Consider the following 22912-nt stretch of genomic DNA (forward strand, 5'->3'; position numbering starts at 1 on the left):
TGAGGCACGGAGCTAGGCACTAGTAACACAAAAACAACAGTGGAATCTTTTCTTGCACTTAAGGAGCTTTCTCACTAATTACCAAAACAAGCATTTACTGACCGCTCACTGTGGATGAGGTCCCTTACCTTGACAGGACACTTTCCAGGGACAGGCATGCATATAGATGATGAGGTTGGCACACGCAGTGCCAGAGCTAGCTCAGTGTTTGGGAGGCTCCAAAGGAAAGTGTGGGAGAGAAGAGGCATTAGGCTGACTACCAAACCGAAGGTCTGCAGAGCCTTTGTGCTGATCTCATTGTTGTATGCCTGTGAAACTTGGACAGTCTACCAGCGCCATGCCAGGAACCTGGATTGCTGCCATCTGACTTGTCTTAGGAAGGTCCTGAAGATGACCTGACAGGATAGGGCACCAGACACTGAGGTCCTTTCTCAGGCTGACCTGCCAAGCATTCAAACTCTGCAGCAGAGAGTCAAGGATAGTGCCACAGTGGCCCAACTGGAAGGATGATGTGTCTGTGACAGAAATGATGGCCATTGGAAGAGAGGGCTGGGATTTGGTTTGGGGGAGGAGGGAAGCTAATGAGTTCTCTTTTCTCTGGGGTTTTTCTTTATTCAGTGCATTGGGTCTGGGGGCTCTTTCTTACCTCTTCTACTTCAGCTTGATACAGAAGCATTGAGGCTGCTCAGTGCACGGAGCAGTTCAAATCTGACCGCCCTGGCCAAGTCCTTTCATCTGTCAGCCTCAGCTTTCTCATCCCTGAAATAAGGACAAGGATAGAAGCTCCCTCTAAGGTTGTTGTGAGGGTAAAAGGGGAAACATGCACAGTACTTTGTAAACCTTAAAATGCTGTAGAAATGACAACTCTTATCATTAAGCGTCACTGTTAATGTCTGACATAAAAATGTCTAGAATCGGTGGCAGACTGAGGTGGGAGGTATGGCTCATGTCACAGATGAAGACCGGCCATGGTAAAAACCCAGCAGCGCCGTTCAATTTCAAGGTCTGATTGTCTTTCTCCCTCCAGCTTCATCTGAAAATGTTCTTGGAGATAATTATTGTTATTAATGAGGTGGTTTGTGGCTATGCAGAGAAGGATGTGACCAGCCCTCAGAACCAGCATGGCGGCATCATCTCTAGACAAGTGTGCCTGAATGACATCAGGGTGGCTGGACAAGGGGTCATCCGAGTGACCTCAAGGTGGCTGGATGAGGGGTCGCCGGAGTGACCTCAGGGTGGCTAGATGAGGGCTCACTTGGAAGGTTGGCCAGGATTTTGGCAAGATATCTGCTACACGATACTTCTTTTTAGTAAACATTTATTGTGGAGTCATTGGTTTAAGTGACAGAGATACAAGGAAAGATCAAAAAGCCGTCCCTGCCTTAAAGGGGCTTACATTCTAATAGGGGATAAGAGCTGACTAGGATGGCTGGATGGGAGATGGAGGGACAGTTGGTAGGATTCAGATCTGGTTAAGTCACCAGATTCAAAGCATGATAATTAATGGAATAACCTTAGTTGGGAGCAGGGGTTCTTCACCTGGGGTCCATGGATAGATTTCAAGGGGCCTGTGAACTTGGATGGGAAAAAAATCACATCTTTTATTTCCTTATCATTGGCTGGTTTCCTTTGTAATCCCATGTATTTATTTTATGCATTCAACAACAGTGTTCTGAGAAGGGCTCCATAGGTTTCACCTGCTTGCCTAAGAAGCCACTGACACAGAAAAGATAAAGAAGCTCTGGCCCTGAGGGAATGTCCTAGGGATGTGTCCTTGGACATGTTCTGTTAGAGGGTTTTCTTCCATTGAGGTGGGAGTGACATAATTCTCAGATAGGCAGATGATGTGATCCTGGGCAGGAGAGGTGGCTAACATGGCAGACGGATGGCAGATTTGGGGATTTGTGGGAGGCAGGATAACTGTTTTCAAAGATCTGTGGGGCTCTCATGTGGTAGCATGCGTCATCTTGCTCATCTCAGCCCCAGCAGGCAGAATGGGAAGTTGCCATGGATAGGAGCTCAGGGTAGTTTGGGCTCAGTGTAAGGAATGAGAGAGTCTCTATCAGTCAGAGCCACCTAAAAGTCCGTGGCTTGTCTCGAAAGGTCATGGCTTATTCCCTTGGCTGGAAGTCTTCAAGCAAAGACTGGCTCTCTCATTCACACTGGGCAAGATGGCCTCTGAGGACCTTCCAAACTCTCTGTCTTCAAAGACTAGAACTATGGGCCAAGTGTAGTGGGATGAAATTCAATAAAGATAAACATATATGTGTATGTATGTGTGTATCTATGTAAAGAGAGAGCACGTGTGTATTATCCTTGGCTTTAAAAATATAAAGGATGAGGGATAAGAGGTTATATGATAGTTTATGTGAAAAAGATCTGGAGGTCTTAGTGAGCTGAAAGCTGAGTATGAATCAAAAGAGTGACACGGTAACCAAAAAAGCTAGTTTAATGTAGGCTGTTTCGATGGAGGCATAGCCCTCAGAACTAAAAAAGTGAGAGCTTCATTGTACACTGTCCTACTCAAACCATGACTCAGCTATTGCATCCAGTGCTGGGCGCCATGTTTTCGGAAGGACATGAGTAAGCTGGTGAGTTCAGACAAGGTCAGCCAGGATGTGAAGAGGTTTGGACCAATTCTAAGGTCACAGGGTATGTGTAGTTTTAAGAATTGAGACCTTAGGGGTGGAGGGGATGACATAATCGCAGTCTTCCAAGGATGGCAGCCCTGTGGAAATTGGATTAAACTTCTCCATCCCTGAGGACAGAGGGAGGGTCACTGGCCATCATGCTAGAAGGAGAAACTGCTGAGCTATTAGCCCTGTGGGAGAGGGGGAAGGGCTGCCCCGGAGGTCTCTGGGCAGAGACTGGATGGCCACTGGTCAGGACTTTCTTTCTGGCGGAGGCAGGACCAGAGGACTGCCAGGCCCTTCAGCTCTGGGTTTCCTGTGTTCTTTTTCTGTATTCTCTGCTTTTCATCAGTTAAAATTCCTGAGGAAATCATGGGCATCTGAGGCAGTATTCCTGCTTGAGTTGAAAGCTCATTGAAACAAGTTGGGTTGGGGCCCGTTATGTCTCATGCAGTCTCTTGCCATTTCTATCCTTATTTTGACCTTTTCTGCTAACCAAACATTGTCTGGAACGCTTCCAGCTAAGGGACTCTGGAACGATCGCCTCATTGGTTCTCTGCCTCTCTCCTTTCTCCATTCATTCGTTCATTCAGTAAGCATTCATTCATTTATTCAATATGCATTCATTCATTCATTTGCTCGTTCATTCATTCAATATGCATTCATTCATTCATTCAGTAAGCATTCATTCATTTATTCAATACGCATTCATTCATTTGCTCATTCGTTTGTTCATTCATTCATTCAATATGCATTCATTCATTCATTCATTCATTCGTTCATTCATTCATTCAATAAGCATTAATTAAATTCAGACCTAGAGCTGGAAGGCATCTTACCTAAACCCGTCTTTTGACAGATAAGGAAACTGAAGCCCGGGAAGGTTGAATCACCTGCTGCAGGCTTCACAGGCACTAAGCGTCAGAGGCAGGATTTGAATCCAGGTCTTCTGCCTCCCTGGCCAGTGCTCCTTCCACACTCCTTGCAAGGATGAAAACTAAAACAGTCCCTGCCCTCAAGGAGCTTCCCATCTATGAGGTTGCCCCACGAGGTGACTGCTGGGGAGAGGCTCAGGACGGACATTCTGTGGCAGGTGGAAGAGCTCAGGGATTCCCTGAGGTAGGGATGAGGCAGAGTTTTGTGTGTGAAGAGCAAGTCAGCCACCTGGGATAGAACATAGGGAAAATTAATGCAAAAGAAGCCTGGAAAAGGGAGTTGTTGTTCTCAGTTGTGTCTGACTCTTGATGACTCCACTTGGAGTTGTCTCGGCAGAGATAGTTTGCCATTGTCTTCTCCAGTTCATTTTACAGATGGGTAAACTGAGGCAGACAGGGTGACGAGACTCGCCCAGGGTCACACAGCCAGCAAGGGTCTGAGGCCAGAGTTGAACTCAAGAAGAGGAGTCTTCCTGACTTCAAGCCCAGAGCTCTATCCACTGTTCCACCTAGCTGCCCTACCTGGAAAAGGTAGGCTTGGGGCCAAATTATGAAGCATTTTATGTTTTTTCCACTTAATAGTATTTTATTTTTCCTAATTACATGCAGAGGTAATTTTTGACATTCACTTTTATGAGATTTTAAGTTCCAAATACTCCCCTCCCCAGCTGGCAGGTACAATCAAGGTGAACATGTTTCAACATTAGTCATGTTGTGAAAGAAGAATCAGAACAAAGGGGGGAAACCATGAGAAAGAAAAAGAGCAAACGGTCTGGTTCGATCCGCGCTCAGACTCCAGGGCTCTTTTTCTGGATGTAGTTAGCATTTTCCATCCTGAGTCTTTTGGAGTTGTCCTGCGTCCTCGCATTGCTAAGAAGAGAAGTCTATAAAAGTTGACCATCGTACAATGTGGCTGTTACTGTGTCCAATGTTCTCCTGGTTCTGCTCACTTCACTCAGCATCAGTTCATGTGAGTCTTTCCGGTATAACAACTCGTTCAGCCATTCCCCAAGGATGGCCATCCCTTCAGTTTCCAATTCTCTGCCACCGCAAAAAGAGCTGCTGTAAATATTTGGGTACATGTGGTCCTTCTCCCTTTTTATGATCTCTTTGGGATACAGCCCTAATAGTGGTATTGCTGGGTCAAAGGGGGTGCACAATTTTACGGCCCTTTGGACACCATTCCGGAGTGCTCTCCAGAATGGCTGGATCAGTTACGAAGGACTTTAAAAGCCACATAGAAGAGTTTGTGTTTTCTCTCATAGACAGGAGGCAGGTGCTGCAGGAGAATGACATGGGCAGTTCTGTGCTAGAGGAAGACCTGTATGAAGGCATAAGAGACTTGGTGCAGGAGCCCAGTGAGGAGGTGGTTGCCAGAGTCCAGGAGACAGGTGATGAGGACATGGGCTGGGGCTGGGGGTTGCTGAGTAGAGAGAAAGGGGACAACCTTGGAGAAATGGCAAGACTTGGAGCTGATTGGATCGGGGGAGGGAGGGAAGAAAGGGGTGAGGCTGACACAGAGGATCTGATGAGATGGAATCACTGAGTCCCACTTCTTTAGCTCTTCTGGTAGAAAGTCTTCATGATGTTGTGAGCATGAGGTTTCTGAAGTCTAGAATCCAAGGGCCTCTTTCATCTTTTGACCTCAAGCTATATTTTTCCAAATCATTTTCCAGTTTCCTCTGTGCCCATTTTCCTACCGAAGTCACTGAGAATCGCACTAGATGAATGCTGACTTGGTCACAAAGGTTTTTGCCAAGTTTTCTGCAGAATTTCTCTACGTCTTCAGCCAGGGCAAGCTCTGTTGGGAAATAAGCTTTGATGAGCTCTGTGGCTTATGCTTGGAGTCTGCTGGCTTATGGTCCTTGTGAGAATCTCCAGGTGAGCTGACTAAGTGGCCCATGAAATTGCTTCCTGTTGCCTTTGGGTGCCCTGTGAGTCCAGCCCTGCAGAGGAGAAGCTGTCATCCTTCTCTCTGCCCTGAGTCTGCTTGCTTTGCTCCCAGTGAGGAGAACAACATTGTGGATGTGGGTCAGTTATTCCAGAAGCAGGTCAGCTTGTTGGTGCCTGGATAAAGAGGGAGCATCATAGAGTGGGTTGACAATTATGGTCATGCTTTCTCTCTTGCTCAGATCTGTGGGGTTCTGAGCACCCTCCCTTTGCCCTCCTTTCTCCTACTCTCTCTGTCCCCAAGGCACGACACAGAGCTGTTTTGCAGTTTTGCCCCATTCCTACGTCCCTGTGGCCAGAAAGGTGCAGGGTCATCGATCTGCAGCTTGAAGGGAAGTTAGTGCCCGCCTCATGCGGCCCTTCATATCAGAGATGAGGAACCTCAGGCCCAGAAAGGTCAGGGACTTGGAAAGTCACATAGATTCCACACGGTAGAGAAGGGCTCTGACCAGGGGCCTTGAATGTCAGATGGAGCCTGCCTCCCAGGTCACCTCATGGCCTCTTGTGATGTCAGGGCTTGTCTGAGTCTTTGATGGCATGCTCACCTGGAGGCCTTTCAGCGCACAGGGGTAGCTGCTTCCTAACGGTCAGCACCGAGAGCCGGTCTGGTCTGGAAGCTTTATCCTCAATGTTCTCGTCTTTACAATGGGGATAATAACGGCACCTCCTGCCCAGGGCTGTTGCAAAGATAAAATGACTGAACATTTCTAAAGCGCTTTATAAACCCGATTATTATTATTATTGTAGTTGCGGTTACGTCCCATGATCCTCACGATAGTGCTGGGAAGTAGACGTTATAATCATCCCCACTTTACAGTTGAGAAATGGAGGTGGACATTGGTTAGAGGACTTGCCCAAGGTCACGCAGTCAGGGAGTGTTTGAGGAAGGATTTCGGTCTGGGTCCTCCTGACTCTAGGCCCCTCGCTCTGCTGCCTGGGCTGCCTCCCCGGCTGCTGCTTAACCCGACTTCAGAGCTATCGCTGGTAGCCGGAGGGATCTGAATCAAAGTCCGCCGCCTTCCACACTAAGGCATTTATCACTCACATGATTCCCGGGGAAGCAGACACTCTGAGCCACTTGCTTTGCAAACCCTAGCGTGGCAGTACAAGTATCAGCGACTGCTGGTGACCATTATTTAGTGACAATTTTGCAGAACCCAACACGTTGTTACTCAGGGCCCAGAGCTCTGGCTGCTAGGCCACCCTGCCTCCACCTTGAGGACCGTGGTCGGATAGCAACTATGAAAACAGTGGGAGGAAGGAACGACATCCTGAGGTGTGAGGGTCAATCCTGACTTTCACAGTTGGCCGGCGGCCGGCTCATGAGACAGCACAGGGAAAGTGCTTTGTAGACTTCAAAGCCCGCTTGCAGTGTTAGCCGTCATTGGCATTGTGATCACCATCGGCACAGCATGTGGTAACATTTTCCCAGTCTTGGCTTCCTGCCAGGTGCCCCTTTTAGAAAGGACAGTGATAGCCTTGGAAGGAGGGTGACCTAGAACACAGACCAGGAGCTTAGAGTCAGGAAGACCTTGGTTCCGATGCCGCCTTTGACGTTTATCAGCCGTGGGACCCTAGGCAAGAAAGGTGGTGCCTTAAACACTTCCCTGGAATTTGTCAGTTAGTCACTCAAAAAGCATTTGTCCAGTGCCTAGGACTGACCATCTGCATCGATGGAGGCAGTGTGGACACTGTAGTGTATGCACCCCTCTGTATGAATCACAGGTCCTTTGTGTATTGGGACAGCAGCTGTCAGGGTGAGTGGCCTGGACACCGGGCCACAGAGACTGGGCAGAATGAGGATGTCGAGCCTGGAGGAGGCTTCCAGGAGATGACGACTGTTTGCAAGGATGAGGCACTTTCAGGTAGAAGGGGAATAAGAGGCAGTGGGTAGTGCGGTGGATAGAGCACTGGGTCGGGAGTCAGGAAGACCTGAGTTCAAATCCAGCCTCAGACAGTTGCTAGCTGTGTGACCTTGGGCAATCACTTGGTCCCTGTTTGCCTCATTTTCCTCATCTGTGATAATCTGTGATTATCATCCCCATGATCATCATAGCACCCCTCTCTCAGTGTCGTTGTAAGGACCAAGTGGAATAGCTTCTGTGAAGAGCTTTGCAAACATTAAAGTGCGATAGAAATGCCAGTTATTGTTATCTCATTATTATCGAGACTCCGTGAGGCTCCACAGCTCAGAACAGGACCCAGAGGGAAAGCTGCAGGGAGGCAGGTTTGGGTTCAGCGCGGCCCCAGAGTGGAAGGAGCCCCCTTTCTGTCCACTCCACCCCTGGGACTTAATTTAAGATGCAGCTATTCGACCAAAGGGGCTCACGATGGGTGGCAGGGGGAGAGCTCTTGGTTCTGGGTTTAGTGTCAGTGGTCTTGAGATGGAATCCTCCGTCAGTTCCTTCCCAGCTGTGTGACCCTGGGCTAAGCACTTGGCCTCCACCTCCGCTGTTCCCTTGACTGTAAAATGGGGATCATAACAGCAGTTACCTCCCAGGGACCTTGTGAGGACTGGATGAGATGACTTGTGGAGAATGCTGGGCCAGTCTTCAAACTCATTGTAGTCATGTGTGGTTGTTGTTGTTGGTTTTTCAGTCCTCTCTGACTCTCCATGACCCCATTCGGGGTTTTCTCGGCAGAGATACTAGAGCAGTTTGCCATTTCCTTCTCCAGCTCATTTTACAGATGAGGAAACTGAGGCAAGCAGGGTCACCCAGCTAGGAGGTGTCTGCAGCCGGATTTGAACTTGGGAACATGGGTCTTCCTGACTCCAGGCCTGAGGCTCTATGCACCATGGCGCCCCCTAGCGCCCATTGTTATGTATAGTGCTCTTTAAATCCCTTGTCCATGTAGCTATCATGGCTAATTTTATTATTGTGAACAGAGCACCTTCTTCATTAAAGTGCTATAGATATGATTTATTATAACTGCAGAAATCTGGGATATTTGGATCCTTCCTTCTGTATCAAAGGGAAAAAACCCACAATGTCAATAGTTTATGAACTCTCATAGTAAACCATTAGCATACCTCCTCTGGTGACTATAAATGTCCACTCCGGTTATCTCTTATTTTTGCGTGGGGACAACTTTTTGTTTTATATTTTTATTTATTTTTTTGTTGATCTCCTTTATATCGCCTACAATTCCCAGTATTTGCTGTCTTCCATTGTCTTGGCGAATCATTAAGAGTCACAGAATTCCTTAACCATGAAAGGCATAGACTGAATTTTGGAAACAGAACCCAGTATCTCAGTTCAAGATAAATGGGACTGATGGTTGTCATCTTCCACTGCACCAACAATGCTTGTTTTATCTTTTTAGAAGTTATCATGATCTCTCTGAAAAATCATCTCTAAGGTGCAGCACTAACCTAGAATGAAGAGGAATGACCCTTGCCTTTTTCCCCCCATGATGATAAAGTAGTTATGGACCCTGTAGAGAAAGGCTTCTACTGAAGGGTGATCCCCTGTAATGGGACATGACATTGTGTCTGGTCCTCAGGAGCCAGCCCTAAGCGCACCTGCTGCTGAGTTTACCAAGTAGCAGATGTACTGAAATGCTGCTGACTTGGAAACAGGGGACTTTCATCAGATGTAATTTTAACCTCATTAAGTCTTCAGGCCCAAGTGTTAATAAACAACGTGGAGAATACTTGTCTTCAGGCCAGCGTTTAGCAACTAAAAGATCTAACCCTCAAGTTCAGAGCTAATTAGGACATGCATTGTCAGAAGTCTGCGGGAAGAGGCCGCCTTGATACCGAGAGCTCTTCACCTTTCCTGGGTTGAGAGCCCCTTTGCTAAAGCCCATGGACCCTTTCTCAGAATAACATTTTTAAGTGCACAAAATAAAATGCCCTGCTTTAAGCAGATTCCTTTAAAATGCCAATACTCCATAAGTATCGTCAGCCAAATGTCATCACGACCCCATCTGGAGCACAAGCTCATTGTAGAATGTGGTGGAAAATGTGTGGGATTGAATTCTTAGTTCCCACCTGCAAACATTAGTTGTTAGTCCAGAGGATAAAGGCTTCCTGGTACATACAGGATTCCTGGGGAGGATGTGGGCAGCAATGGGGAAGAAAGAGGTTCTGTTAGAGGGGGATGGATCAGAGACCAGCTTCTATCCACTTCATCATGGCACCCAGGGCAGCTGTGTTGTGGTCCTTCAGTCCTCTGCAGCGTTGGGTTGTTTGAGCAACAGCAAATGACTGAGTGGAAATATGGCCAGACTTGGGTTTGAGACAGACCTTGATAACAGATTTCAGCTCTGATGACGTATACTTGCTGCATCACCATGGACAAATCACAACCTCCCTGGGCTTTGGTCTCTTCTTCTATAAGATGGGGATATACTTGCTGTACAGGTCTCTTTGGGTCGTTGTGTGAACCAAATGGAATAGTATGTGTAAAGCAGAATGTAAATGTTGGCCCTAATTTTTATTGCTAGGCTTCTGATTCCTGCGATGATTCGGCCTGAAGCATTTCCACTTGTTTATTCCATTAGCCGCTGTTTTACTTTCCATCCTGTTCAGGATTTCTTGTCAGGGCCCAGTGTTCTTAACCTTTAGACACAAAATAGAAGGTTCTGTCACTGAAAGAGGGCTGATTATATGAAAGCAAGCAAATGACTTTTTATTTTGCTTTAAAATGATCTGTTCCTAAAGGAAGAAATATTTTTTCAGGCAGATTTTAAAATGGGGTTACCAAATTTCTCAATCGGAAGGAAACTCGGTGGCTAAATATCTACTCGATCCCTACCTGAGAAGAAATTCCTTCTAAAGCAGCAGAGAGGTGATCAGCGAGCTTCTCCTGGGAGACCTCCAGGGAGGGGGACTCATTACCTGTGTCTGAGGTACAGCTCATCCCACTTTGGGAAAAGGCTAGTCTTTAACGGGCAGACAGAAAGAGGGAGAGAGGGAGGGAGAGACAGACAGAGAGAGAGAGAGAGAGAGAGAGAGAGAGAGAGAGAGAGAGAGAGAGAGACAAAGACAGACAGAGAGACAGAAACAAATGGAGACAGACACAGACACAGGCAGACAGAGAGACAGAGAGAAAGACAGAGGCAGACAGACAGAGACAGATGGAGACAGAGACAGAGAGACAGAGACAGATGGAGACAGAGACAGAGAGACAGACACAGACACAGACAGACAGAGAGACAGAGAGATGAGAGAAAGATCTGGTAGGTCTCTAGGTACTTGGATTCTCCCTTCACTACAATAGAATCCCTGTGGTTCAGGCTTGTGATCTGGCTCCACATCCCCTTCTGTTCACGTGGTCTACACCCACAATGATACTGCTCTGTTTTTCCCCCCTTGAAATTCTCTTCCAAATGCCCTTCGTCATGTTTCCCATCTTGGCTTCTTCACAGACTCATCCAAGTCAAGGATACCCTCTTAATACTCACTGCTCCTTTCCTTCCATGCTTCTCTCCTTTGGTCATTTTAGACCTTCCAGAGCCACATTTCAGTCACGAATCCCAATCCCACCACCGAGTCTCAGGGACCCCAGGGGGTCACATTTACCTCCTGGAGGCGGAGCTCCAGTCTGCCATCTTTTTGTCCAGCTTCAGTGCATCTGTACACGGATGTCAAAGCCCTTGGTTTCATTGCTGACTCCCTTCTTTGGCGGCTTCTCTCACCAGTTCTAGTGTCCTCTATTCCTCTCCTTCCTCTGTGGTTCCTGTTCCCCTTGATAACGTCAGTCTTGGCAGATCCTTGTGGTCAGTTTCCTTCCTCACTTCCCTTTCACACTGTTAATTGAGTGCTTCCCCTCACTGGACTTGCAAGAATCATGTATTTGTCCTATACATTTTACTGACCCTTCGGAGGGACATTTCAGTCCTAACGAGGGACTTAGCATTTTAAGCTATGGCTCCAGATTTCAAGTGCTTCAGGGCCATAGAACTAGAGTCCAGTCCCTCACTTTCCAAACGAGGAAACAGGCCCAAATGGCAACTTGCCCAAGATCATCCACCTTTCTTTTCATTGTCCTTTCTCACATACCATCTCAGCTACTCACTTCCCAAATCCACCTTGCTTCCTCTTAATCTTAGCAGCAGCAGCAATAGTGGTGAAGGCTAGACCGCCTGGCCCCAAGGTCTCAGCCTCTCCCCACCCCAGCCTTCATGATCCTTAGCAATGCTTTGCAAGTCCCTTTCTGGGGGTGTCAGATTTCCAGAGGCTCTCTGTCTGTTCAGGGAAATGGCAGACTTCTCTGTTGTTGATAGCAGGCTGACAAACAGCCACCTGGGACCTCTTGAAGAGGACTCACCAATCACTGTTCCCTGTCTCTTTTTCCCACGGTCATTACTGGATGATCGCTCTCCTGATTGCCCATGTGGGTGCCTGCCATCAATCCTTGGAGTATAAGAAGCTTCTTCCTCCAGAGACATTGAGTTTTTCTCTTGCTGGGATGTCCCACTCCTAGTATTTTCCTCCAAATACTCCTTGGTCTTTCTTCCCTTCTTCCTCAGGGCTGTATCTTCTACCATCCAACCTCCTGACCTCTCTTTGGATCCCCTGTTCCTCTTCATGTCTGGTTTCTTATTTGATCCTTCCATGAAGCATTTTTTTCATTCTTTCAGGAAATACTCAACTCTCCCTGAAATCCTGGAGAATGAAGAGGCATCTTCTGCAGCCTGCTTACCATTTCTTCCAGAGCAGAGATCAGCCGGCCCTTTGGGCGAGTGTGCGTGTGACCTGTTGTTGGTAGAAGCACAAGCATTCTGGCTAGTCCTCCTGGCTAACTATTGTGACAAATTATCTGCTTAGGTGCATGTTCACTGAGCTGGATTTTCCAGTGAAGTTTAATCAAGTTGTGGTGGGCTTTGCCTTTCCTCCAGATGGGATAGTCTTTGCACTGTTGCTGTTCAGTCACTTTTGGTTGTGTTCAACACTTTGTGGCCCCTTTTGGGGTTTTCTTGGCAAAGAGACTGGAATGATTTGCCACTTCCTTCTCCAGCTCATTTTTACAGATGAGGGAATTGAGGCAAACAGGATTAAGCGATTTGTCTGGGTAGTATGTGTCTGTGACCAGGTTTGAACTCAGGGAGAGAAATCTTTCTGACTTCCAGCCTGCCTCTATGCACCATGGCGCCACCTAGCCGCCCTTTATTTGCATAGCTGCCTTCATTTGACAATTACGATTCCTGACATTCAGTACAAACTCCAACCATTCTAGAAGCAATGACCTTATTTGATTGAATTCCATACCTTACTCCAACTGACTCCTAGATGTCCAGGTATCCCATACACTTCCCGGGCTGCTTGGTTCTCTTTGCTCCCATTTCTTACCTGAACTCCAATCCTATATTTACAGTTGTCCATGTGATGTTTCTGCTTGGACACGTTGGATCATCGTGCCTAATTCAATACGTCTGAAGCTGAACTCTTTGTGGCCTTGTGGTCCAAGGCGATGCTCCAGGACACAGTGGGCTAGCTTAGATTGACTATGCAGGTCCAGGGATTTCAGTAAGATCAGTAGGAGACAGCGAGTGGCTTAGACAGGAGGCTGAGGGAAGCAGAGTTTGAAGCTGAGGAAGGAGTCTACCATCAGTCAGTCAGTGCCAGTTATACTTCAGGGGAGTCTGGACAAGGAGGGAGGAAGGAAGCTGAAGCTGATTCTTGATGGAATAGAAGGAAGTCCGGTTGGCATTCAGACCAGAAGGGAGTCGAGGGCCTGCTTAGGCGGGCTGAGGTGACCTAGTCAACCGAACCACGTGGAACCGAGTGGGAAAAGAAAAGGAAAAAACAAGTAACGATAGTAATGCAGTAATTAGGCTAGGCCCACGTGGCGATGGCTGCCATTCTAGTCTAGTCCCTGGACACAGAGTATCAGAACTAGAAGACATTTGAGAAATCTTATTGTCCAGTGTCAATGGGGTACAGTGTAAAGAGTTCCGGATTTGGAGTCCAAGGACCTGGGTTCAAATGCTGATTCTGTTGTTTATCTTGGGTACTTGATTTCTCCGGGATTAAATTTTCTCTTTTATAAAATGAGGAGGTTTGACTAGAGCATCTCTGAGGTTTTCTAACTCTACATCGCTATTCGCTGTCTCTATTTTCAAGATGAGGCCCTGAGAGGCAAAGTGATTGTTTGAGGTCATGTGCTCTGAGGTGGCTGAGCCAGGACCCAAGGCTGAGTGTTCTGTGGCATACTGGAAAGGCGCTGAGTTTGGAGGCAGAAAACTTACTTGCTGCTTACTAGCTGCATGACCTTGGCCAGAGTGGAGTAATGGAGTAAGTGCTGGCCTTGGGATAACTGAAGAACTGCCACTCCCAAGCTTGTGGCAAATCAAATCAGGTATAAAAGGCTCACGGCATCTTTGGGTCTGGACCATGCGGGAACATACTGGATGTTGCTCGACTGTGCAGATTTGTTACAAGTGTTTGGGTTTTGTTTTTTCTTCTTTTAAATCAAAGGGTGGCACGTGAGATATAATAAGTGTTTATTTATTGAAAAATAAGATAAAATTTAAAAATACAGAATTTGGGTGGAGGGGACAGGATTGGAGAGCCAGGGGAGCTGGATAAGCTTGTGTCACCTGAGGTTAAAGATTGTTAATGGCTACCGCCTCCCCTCCCCAGCCCCTCCCATTTCTTACAGCATTTTCTGACAGTTTGGGATTTTTCTGGGCATAACTGCTGGGGTTTTTAAAGCATCTTATTGAGAAATCACAGTATTAATATGACATTTGTTTATGCTTGGCTTTTTTCCCCTTCCTTCCAGCTGAATGACAAATAGTTGGTTTGCTGTTGCCCAGCTGGAAGCTGACAAAGGGCAGAGGGGGCTAGGTTTGCATCCGAATCACATCCTTCTTTGGTTCCCTCATGATGCTCCATCCATGCTGGTTTCTAGGCAGCAGATAGTCTCCGATGAAATAATCATTGTGATGCCCCATGGCCAACAGGCCTGACAAAGCTTACCCCCATAAATAACTGGAAAATGTGCGCTGTGTCTTATCAGAGGACAGCGCCTTCCTTCCGCTTCTTGGCTACAAGCTGCACTGTTCTTATAACCTGTCACTTCCAGTGGGAGTAGCATTTAGGTGTTCAGGAAGACAGAGGGGACTGACACGTGTCATGGGGAGTTATCTGGGGAACCGGGAACTAGAAATGGGTTTGCATGTGATTAAGAGAGTCCCAAAGCCCTTCCTAGAAGGCTGCTTTGATCAAGGATGTCGATGTATGAAGGATGTTATGAGCAAACTCTGCCTTTGTGTGGCCAAGTCCCATTCCATTTTCCTGTTAAAAATTTGGACAACGCTTTTTGGTGCATGATGGCGTGTGTAGAGAAAGACATGGATTCAGATCCTGCCTCTGACACGTAACGGTCATGTGACCCAGGGGGCCAGGTAGTTTTTTGGTGCTTTGGGCAGCTCTCTGAGATGCTAAGTTCCAGAAAAAGTGCCAACTAACCTTGAGAGAGGGCGTTTCCTCATTGGGAAGTTCCTCATACCAGGGGAATCATAGCTCCCTTCCCTTCCTTATCCTGCTACCCAAGGTCACCCTGACAGCCTGTCCAACTCCGGTCTAGCCACCGCGTCTGGCTCCTCTCAGTTAACCTCCCGGTTCTCTGAGCCTCCCTCTCTTACTGGGCAGATGCTGGGCAAATCAATTGTCTTCTCCCTCAATTTCCTCACCTGTGAAAGCGGCTGGTAGTGGCACTCACCTTCAAAGATGGTGGGAGAATTTAATGAGATAATACATGGAAAGTTCTTTGTAACTGTAAAGCACTGTATAAATGCTGCCCATCATTATTATTCTTCCCTGCACCCCCAGTTAATGATAATTAAGTGCCAGCTGTTATTATATTCTCTGCACCCCAGTTAATAATAATCACACGCTGGCAATTCTTCTTCCCTGCTCCCCGTTAGTGATAATTAAATGTTAGCCCTTCTGCTCCTGCTCCTGCCCTGGGCCTTGGGCAGCGGCATCCCGCTCCTCACCTACCAAGCTGCCTTCCCAGGGCCAGCCTCTGTGCCTCTGCCAGCCCAGAGGAGGTGAGCCGCGCTCTCCACCGTCCTCCTGCTGCTCGGCTCTCCGCTCTCAGGCCAGGTATCACGGAGCTCCCAGAAATCTGAATGTGGAGTGCTAACCATAGCGCGGTACTGCTTAAAGTCCTTCGGTTCCCTGCTGCCTCTAGGAGGAAATGCGCACTCCTGACCTCAGCCTTTGGGGCTGCCCGAGTTGCCTTCAGCTGATTTTCCTAGCCTCCTATAATAAGAATGAGAATGAAAACGGCAGCTGACAGTTACATAGCACCGACTACGTTCCAACGCTGCGCTGAGGGCTTCACCACGAATATCTCATTTGATTCTCATAACCCCGAGAGGAGATGCTATTATGGTCCCCACCTTTTTTTTATTTTTATTTTTTTACAAATGAGGAAATGGAGGCAGGCGGGAAAATGACTTGCCAGAGTCACACAGCTGGGAAGAGTGGAAGGACAGATGCGAGCTCAGGCCTTCCTGAGTCCAGGCCAGCACCCCACCCCCTGCCAGCAGCTGACCGATTGCTGACCTTGTCCAGCTCCCTCCTTCCTTGGGTCCTCGGGCACGTTGCCTTCCATGCTGAGTGCGTCCTGCTCTCGTTTCTCCACTTGTTTCCATCGATTCACCGTTCTCTTCGTCCTAGAATTGCCAAAGATGGATGATCTCACTGGAAGGGGAGTTGCTCCTGCCCATGCAGAGGACGGCTGTGGCACTTCCTAGGAGATCATTTCAGGGATTGCTGCATCCAAGCCCAGGGAGATCGGCTCTCGGAACCTTAGATGGGAGGCATCCACCCATCCATCGCTCCTCGCCGGTCCCTTAGGGCGCGAGAGCCCTCCAGTTTGCGAGCCACCAACCAAGACTGTCCGCTGAGACCCGGCCGCTGAGCTGATGGAGGAGTGAGTGCCCAGAAACATGGATGACAGTGTGACAGTGATGACGGATGTTGGCGCAGTACCGTGAGGTTTGTGAAGTACTTCATACACACGAGCTCGTTCAATCCTCAAAGCACGCCTCTGGAGCAGGCGCCTCTGCTAGTATCATTTTACAGATGAGGAGCTCATGCAACCTTGAGGTGTGGGGAACTGAATCTTAATCCAGGCCCCTCCCGACTCCGAAGTCAGCGCACGGTCCCTGGTCCCATCCTAAGTAAAGAACAGCATCACCTCGCAGTTCTGTTCATCGTCCTTATGATCATAATTCAGAGTGAGAAGGGCCGAGGAAAGTGAGACCAATGGAGATGAATGAAATGATGCGCCCAAGGACACCTGAGGGTTCCGTGGCAGAGCCGGGATTTCACTCCGGGCTTTTGATGAACCTGCCCTTGGTCTGCTGCCTCATACTATGGGGCTCTCAAAGGGCTCGCGTTTCTGAGATATTATCTGATCAATGAGCATAAATTCCCCAGAGGTTGAGAACAGGCAGAGGCCCGATGATCATATGAAGCACCTAGGTGGTGCAGTGGGTAGAGTACTGGGTCCGGAAGACCCGGGTTCAAATCCAGCCTCAGACACCACTCAGCCCTATGACCTTGGGCAAGTCATTTAACCTTTGTTTGCTTCAATTTCTTCTACTGCAAAATGGGGATAGTTATAGCACCTACTTCAAAGGGCTTTGTGAGGATCAAATAAGGTTATATTTATTTGTAAAGCCTCATTGTGGTGTCTGGCGCATAGTGTGCACTATAGGGATGCACTATTACTTTTTTAGCCAGTGTTACTGTATGTGATATCCCTTAGTTCTTAGTCACTGTAGCTCATGGGGGAGCGGGTTTACCGGGAGATGGGACATAGAATAAAAAGTCTCCTTCCTGATTCTTAGTCAAATGCTGTTTTCGCATCACCTTGGATACCTTTCCAGCAAAATGCTGCAGCTTTTCTGGGTGAGATGAGAGGGCCATTAATGGGAACAATGAAACTTGTGGTTGATCGGAAGTTTTTTCATTCAAGTCTCAGGTTAATTTTCTAGCCTTCGAGTCCTGCTTCTCTTCTGGTCTGAGGATGATAGAAGGAAATGGGATTGAAAAAAAGAAGCCACCCAACAACAACCCCACCCCCAAACAGTTTCTTTCATCTGTTCACTGATAAAAATGAAAGGAATAAGAAAATAAATCCATTTAGAAACCTTTTAAAAGTCATAACTGTGTGATGGCAGAGATATCATAGGAGCAAAATATAAACACCCGTAGGAAAGAGGGTGCCAACACAACATCAGCAGCTGCATAAGGGAAGTTTTTCATTATGTTCAGTGATTACAATCAACATTGGAGGGGGTTGTCATTTTCTTAAAAGTGAAAAGGAACTCGACCCTGCTTGATTGGCTGGATCAGGAATGGGGAGCACGGCGGCTGAACAAAAGCCCTCTGACTTCTTATTACAGCGGAGGAGGGGGAAAAAGCAAACCGATGTGGATTTCAAAGAGAAAAAATACCCAGCCAGGAAATTTGAGCTTCTTGGTATCAGTTTTCCCTATATGAATGAAGCATCTGCTTGGTTTGTTTTTTTCCTTCTCAGTGCATACGTTGGCAGAAGAAAGGGCAGACATAATTTGATTGGGAGGGGCGGAGTTGCCTGAAAAAAGTCAGGGTCTTTATGTCAACTAATTTGAGTGAGGTATGTTAAAATAGGTGCTGATACAAGGAGACTAGAGTATAAAAAATGTAAACAGTGTTAACATGGAAATAATGTGGGACACATTCTCAAGCCCAGCCAAGTATCTATGAAGGGAAAAGCAGTAACAATTTTGATCATTAGAATTGTCGAATCAGATATTGTAGGACATAACCAGGTGACAATGACAGAAGGGAGGCCAGGCCTTGGAGTCTACAAGTCTCACCTTCAACACATACTGATGGTTTGATCCTGAGCAAGACCTGGGCCCAAGAAACCTTGGCAAGTCACAACCCGTATCTGCCTCAATTTCTCCATCTGTAAAATGGGGATAATAGCAGAACCTATTTCTCAGGGTTGTTGTGAGGATCAAATGAGATTGTGAAGTGCTTAGCACAGTGCCTGGCACATGGTAGGTACTTAATAAATATTGCCTTTCCCTTCCCTTCCCATTTCCCTTCCCTTCTCTTCCCATTTTCCTTCCCTTCCCTTGCCTTCCCTTCCCTTCCCTTCCCATCCCTTCCCTTCCCATTTCCCTTTCCCCTTCCTTTTCCTCCCCTTCCCCATGTTTTAGGAAAGAAAATCAAAACCTGGGCTGTGGGTCAGGCTGGTCAGAGGATGAGGCCAGATGAGGGCTGGGAGAAAGAATTGAGATCTTTAGCCTGGAGAAGTCAGCCTCAGAAGGGAAAGGGTGATAGCTGTCTTCTCGTATTTGGAAGGCTCTGATGTGGAAAAAGTATTAAATTCTTTTTGTGCTTGGTTCCTGAGGGCACAGCTGAGATCAGTGGATAAAAGTGGCTGAGGCACATTTTGGCTGGATGGAAGGAAATACTTTGTGGTGATTGGAGCTGCCTGGATGTTAGCTTTAGTCATGGGGAATGGTGCATCTCAAACTCATCATCAGATTTGGGGGCCAACTTATTTGGGGGCCTTTAGGCCTCTCTCAACTGATTAGAGAAACAGCTTCATGAGTGAAAAACCAAACCAGAATGAAGTTTTGGTCCAAGATTTCAGATATTTTTGGCTCAGGAAAACCAGAGTTAAAGTCTATTCTCGAGCACACACTGGCTGTGTAACCCTGCTGATGTCATCCCTGGCATAGGACTTGGAGGCAGGAAGACCTGGATTCAAATCTCAGCCTCAGACCTTTACTAGCTGTGTGACCTTGGGCAAGTCACTTCATCACCAGCTACCTCATTTTCCTTATGATATAATAAGGACAATAATACCATCTACTATTCCCTGACTCCAGGCATTTTCAGTGCTCTCCCCTCATCTCCACCTCCCACCGAAATCCCACCTACTACAAGAAGCTTTTCCTGATGGCCCTTAATTGAGTGTCACACTTTTGTTTACGATCTCCAATTTGTCCTGTATGCACCTGGAAGCTTCTTGAGAGCAGGGTCTGGCTTTGGCCTTTCTTCATACTTCTGGTGCTTAGCACAGTGCCTGGCACACAGATGACACTTAATAAATGTTTATTGACTGACTGACTGACTACTTCTCAGGGTTCTTAGGATAAGTGATGACAAAATTTGCAAAGCACTCTGCAAACCTTAAAGTGCTATTCTTACCAAGCAGTCAATTAGTAAACATTTATTAAAAGCCCACTGTGTCAGGTACTATACTAAGTATTGGAACTGTAAAAAGAGGCAAAAGACAGTCCCTGCCCTCAAGGAGCTTCACAGTCTGATGGGGAAAGCAACGTGCAAACCAACCATCATCATCATCATCACCACCATTGTCATCTTCATCATCGCCCTCATCCTCATCGTCTTCATTATCACCCTCATCCTCATCAACAACTGTCATCATCATTCGCACACACAGTGTCTCTAGGTCAGCTCCACACTTTCCTTATAACAGTTCTGGGAAGTATCTAGGTAGCTTGGTTTGTCATGAGGCTAGACCACCACACTGATCCTCTCTTGTGCATGGCAAACTGGAGCAGAAGAACCTCAGAAGAACCCTTACGGCTGGGGGAGCCTGGGTTAAGGCTTCCTGGATGTCGATGGGCCAAGTGGGAGCAGGAAGAGTTGTGCAGCCGAGAGCGCTAGAAACACAGACTGTAACCCTGCCTCCTGCACTTGCTGTATGGCCGTGGGCAATTCAACGAGCCTTTCTGAGCCTCAATTTCCGAATCTGTAGAAGGGGCACAAAGATACTTCCATCACGGATCTCACTGCGCTGTTGTGAAGATCAAATTAAACAATGCATCAAGTATTTTACCTACTTTAATCAGCCCTGAAAGGATGGGAAGCTGTCAAGGAAAAAAAAATTCTGGAGACAAAAGAGAACTAATTTTGATGGGAAGACAGTTTTCTAAGAGATTGACATGGACACGGAGCACTCACCACTCAGTGTAGATTTATTTTTATTTTAAATCATTAACCTTTATTCACAACCTGTCATTGATATTGTGGCCAGTTTTCTGAAATACTGAAAAAGTTTAGCCTTTTTCTGTTAAAAATGTTTGTCCTACTTTTATTGATGGATTTTTTTAACATCGAATTCATTCCCCAGTCAAGCCTCCCCTTTCCTCTCCTCCCCACTGAGCCATCTCTTATGACAAGAGAAAGAAAGGATACAGATCAGCAAAATTACCAAAACATCACATGGCTCTGAGAGACTACAGGATAGAGCACACCCCCAACCCCCGCCTTGGACATGAAGGGAGAGGGCTGCATTTCCTCATCTCTCCTTTGGGACCAAACTTGGTCCTTATAATGAAATCTATAATGGCTAGTTTCAGTTCTTTCTTGTTGTTCTACTTACATTGCCCTAATCATTATATACGTATACACAGACACACACACACACATACACACACTCTGTTTTCTTGGCTTTTGTCATTTCATCTAAGTCTTCTCCTGCTTCCCAAAATTCTTTAATATTTTTGTTTCTTACGATACAGTAAAACTGAATCACATTCAGGTACCACATTGTGTTTAGTCTTCTTCCAATCCACAGACCCCTACTTGGTTTCTAGTTCTTTACTACTACAAAAAGTGGTTTTTATCAATATTGTCCATCTGTCTTGAATCTTTTGGTGGTGGTGGGGGGTGTGTGTCTCCTTTTCATCCTAGGCATATTGATTTCATGCAAAAATATTTTATTTAACTTAAATTATCTCTCTCTCTCTCTCTCTCTCTCTCTCTGTGTGTGTGTGTGTGTATCTGTATCTGTGATCCTCTCTTGTTTTGGTTAAGCAAATTCCTTCTCACCATAGCTTTGAAAGGCACCTGATGTCATTCTCTACTATTTTTCCATAATGAAGTGACCATTAACATTCAGGTTGTGTACTCATTTGAGCTTATTCTGGTAGATGGTTTAAGATGTTATAAATTTAATTTCTGCCAAACTCCTCCAACCTAGATTTTGATGGAAATAAGGACAGATGCTAGAGGATGAAGAGGAAAGACTGGCCCAGTCCTGTGAGCACTGTCAGTAGCACTGAAGCTTACAATTATGGCTGGTGGGGAAATCTAAGGACAAGAATCTGGGAATGGGGTAGGAGCTATATTGGGGCAGAGTGGAGGATCAAAGAATGGCTGGGATTCCAGGCCCCACTGCGGTGGCTGAGAGGACAGAGAGAGGGCAGAACTGTTAGACACATTTCAGTTGTTTCTTCTGCTAAGAAGAACAATCCTTGTATTATAATGTGCAAACCCAAAATGATCATTAGGGAGCTGATGCCCAAGATGAAAAGCAGGATGATAAGAGAGCACCAGCTATGCTGGATGAGCCCCATCACCTGGGCCAGATGAGGTCTATCCCTGGGCATCAAAGAACTGAATGATGGGCAAGAGTGTGGAGAACAGGACCGGACAAGGCAAAACATCCTGGTTTATTTTTGAAAAGAAAGAAAACAATGGAGTTTGTGAAATATAGGCCAGTGAGCTTGCTCCTGACTCTTGGCAGTGTTCTAGGACATATGATCATAGGGTGTTTGGTCAGGGAACATTTACAAACAACAGTCACACAGAGGAAGCCTGGCCTCATCAAGAGCAGGTCATGCCTGAATGACTAGATTTCTTCTTTTTTAACTGGGTTACTCATTTGGCAGCTCTTTGGCAGGTAGAGAGTGCCTCTATCACAGGCATTGGATGAAGTCTTTCCTTCTATTATTGTAGTAAAGAGGGAGAAAATCTGGCTAGGCAATGGTATAATTAGAGAGATTTAGGACTGGTTGAAAGGCTGGACCTGAAAGGAGGGTAATTATTGTTTAATATTCTGACTTCACCTTGAGAGGGAGGTCTACACTGGAGTGGATCAGGAGTCTGGACTTGTGCATTTTATCAGCGATTTAGATCAGGACTTCTTCGCTTTTCTTGTGTATATGCCGAACCTCTTCAGCGGGATGGTGAAGCCTATGGATCTCTGCTCTGAACACTGTTTTTAAATGCACAGAATTAGATACAATAGAAACCAATTCCCTTGAAATGACGTTTATGCACTCTGATTTAGGTAGAGATGTAGATGGTAGAGCAGCAGAATGGATCATACTTTGGCAGGCTAGACCACTGTGCCTAAACGAGGAAGATGAAGCTTAACAGGGATGAATATAACATCTCATACTTGAGTTTAAAAGGGGGAGAGTTCAAAGGGTAGTGTTGATGCTAAGAAGTGACTGTGATGCAAAAAACCCCAAGGCATGACCCAAATGTGGAACAGTTTTAAAAATTGATAAAGGTGGGAGACATGGTCTGGCAACAGTTTGGCTAAAAATGATCTGGGTTTTTAGTGGGTTTTAAGGTCACTTGGAGTCCACAGTATGGAATGGTAGCTGCAA

This window comes from Trichosurus vulpecula, chromosome 4, assembly GCF_011100635.1.
Source record: "Trichosurus vulpecula isolate mTriVul1 chromosome 4, mTriVul1.pri, whole genome shotgun sequence".
In the NCBI taxonomy this organism is placed as follows: Eukaryota; Metazoa; Chordata; class Mammalia; order Diprotodontia; family Phalangeridae; genus Trichosurus; species Trichosurus vulpecula.